The sequence below is a fragment of the Corylus avellana genome, chromosome ca5 (genome assembly GCF_901000735.1).
Source record: "Corylus avellana chromosome ca5, CavTom2PMs-1.0".
NCBI lineage: Eukaryota > Viridiplantae > Streptophyta > Magnoliopsida > Fagales > Betulaceae > Corylus > Corylus avellana.
In genome coordinates, this window is record NC_081545.1 from 16,393,948 (window position 1) to 16,396,381 (window position 2,434).

The window sequence follows — 2,434 nt, forward strand, 5'->3', positions numbered from 1 at the left end:
AGTGGAAATAGAAATAGCTAATACATCACGGGCTACCTCTGCGAGAATAGGATATTTGGGTGCATTAACCTTCCACCAAAGTAAGATATTAAAATCTTGGGTTGCTGCTTCATACCGATCAGACAAATATCGTTCCACCTCCGACTTACACTCCAAGTCGGTCTCTTCTTGGTGTTGGGAGAACACCTTCAAATATTTCACATCTTGATCTCCAAGTCTTCATCATCAACATTTGAAAAAGTAGGAATTTAACTTTGTATACCTACATCAGAGTTAGATAACCCATCCTCCCCATGAAACAAATTGAATTGATCCCACAAATGGTTTAAGAGGGCGTCCACACTATCATTGATAAATTTCGCCCAATCAACATCATTGCATCTTCTCAACCAAAATACTAACCCATTCATCTTGTAACGTGGGTCAAGAACGAATGCCACATACAATAATAAGTTAATCCTCTCAATAGTCTCCCAATATTTATCATACTTTGTTTTCATACCAAAACTCATTGAACTAACGATAGGATTATCACTACAAATACCATCATTCAAAGTATTTTGAATAATACAAAGTTGAATGAATATATGAGTTGGAGGTGACATTTTTTGAACTAGAGAACTTCAATGTGGCATCATAAAAAGATTTCAAAAACCTCACAAATAGCCTAGCAGTTTCCCACTCAATAGAGCTAGGAGCAACAAAATACTTACCCTCATCCTCCTCAAGTAGGGCAAAAGCTTTTTCATATTTCTCAGTAGAGCTCAACATCAAGTACGTAGAATTCCATCTTGTTTGAACATCTAGACATACCATCTTCGTACATGTAATCTTTTCTAGCTCTATACATGATTTAAACTTTGACATTCTCGCCAGGGAGAACCTTACAAATTTCACTGCATTCCTTATAATAGAAACACAAGCACCTAATTCTTTCAACCCTTCAGTTACAACAAGATTTAAAATATGAGCGGCACACCGCACGTAAAGAAATTCACATCCCAAAATAGAATAAGGCTAGTTCTTCAACCTCCTTATCATAAACTTGGGCATCACATTATTGTTTGTAGCATTATCAATAGTAATTGTGAACAAACTATTAATCCCCCACTCCATCATTGTACTCTCCACCAATTTTCCAAGATCATCACCTATATGACTTGAAATCATGCCAAATTTGATTATTTTCTTATGTATTATCCAATCAAAATCTATGAAGGTAGCGGTAATAACCATGTAGTTCAAATTTTGAAGAGATGTCCATGTATTAGTAGTTATGCAAACCCTTTTACCGCTCAAAAAATTTTTCAACTTAAGTTTTTTTTCCTCATATAGTTTCATGCAATCTTTTTGTAGAGTATTGCGACTTGGTACAATGAACCTTGGTTAAATTCCATTCATCAATTCTCTAAACCCATCACTTTCCACATGCCTAAAAGGCAACTCCTCTTTGATGAAATACCGCACAATCAAATTTCTTAAATAAATCGGATCATACTTCACAAATCCTACTCCTTGATTGCCTTCTATTGTATTCTTAAGTGGCATTTGCAACAAAGTTTGTCCTTTGGGTATATTCGATTTTCTAAGCGGAGAGGTCGGACATCTAGTGGTAAGGTGGCTCATCATGCCTGAAGTACCATTTTTCCAGTGACACCCTAACACCTTATTGCAATATTTGCACATTGCCTTAGGGTTGTTCTTATCAACTGGTTCTATTTTTTTGAAGTGATCCATACAACAAACTGATTCACCGATGGTTTTCTGGATAGGTTCGTTTGTGATTGCAAGATATTTGTAGATGAAGTTGGATTGGTTCCAGAATTGTCGCATTCCAATTGCATACTAGGACTATTTGTCTCCTCCATCTATTAAAAGTGTTTAGATGTTATACACTAAAGTGAACAATATTTATAAATATTACAACAATAAATATAAACTACCAACAATAAATACTACAATCAACCCAATAAACCCAACATCAGAATTCCATCAAATATTGTATAGATAAACTACCAACAATAAATATATATGTATATAAATAATATATTTCTTTGTTTTCCATTTTTCCTAATCTCCAAACAGACTGTCTAAAAATTTCAACTTAGCAAAATAATCGGCCAAAACTGCTCATCGTCCCACTCCCACCAAATCCGAAATTGTAGCACCCCAAATTAAACAAGCCCATCACAAATTTAATGAACATGCATGTAATGATGTAAATGAAGTAATGAACACTAAAATTAAAAAGTAGAGTAGATTAAATCGTATCCACTAAAACCAAGCAAAACAAAAAAAATTTCATAGATCAACAGAGAAAATATCAAAGAAACCCAGAAATAAAAAGACCTGGCTGCTAGTGCTCATTGCTCGGCTGACGCCTGACAGAGCGAGAGATGGAGATGAAGCGAGAAAGGGAGGCGAAGCGAGAAAC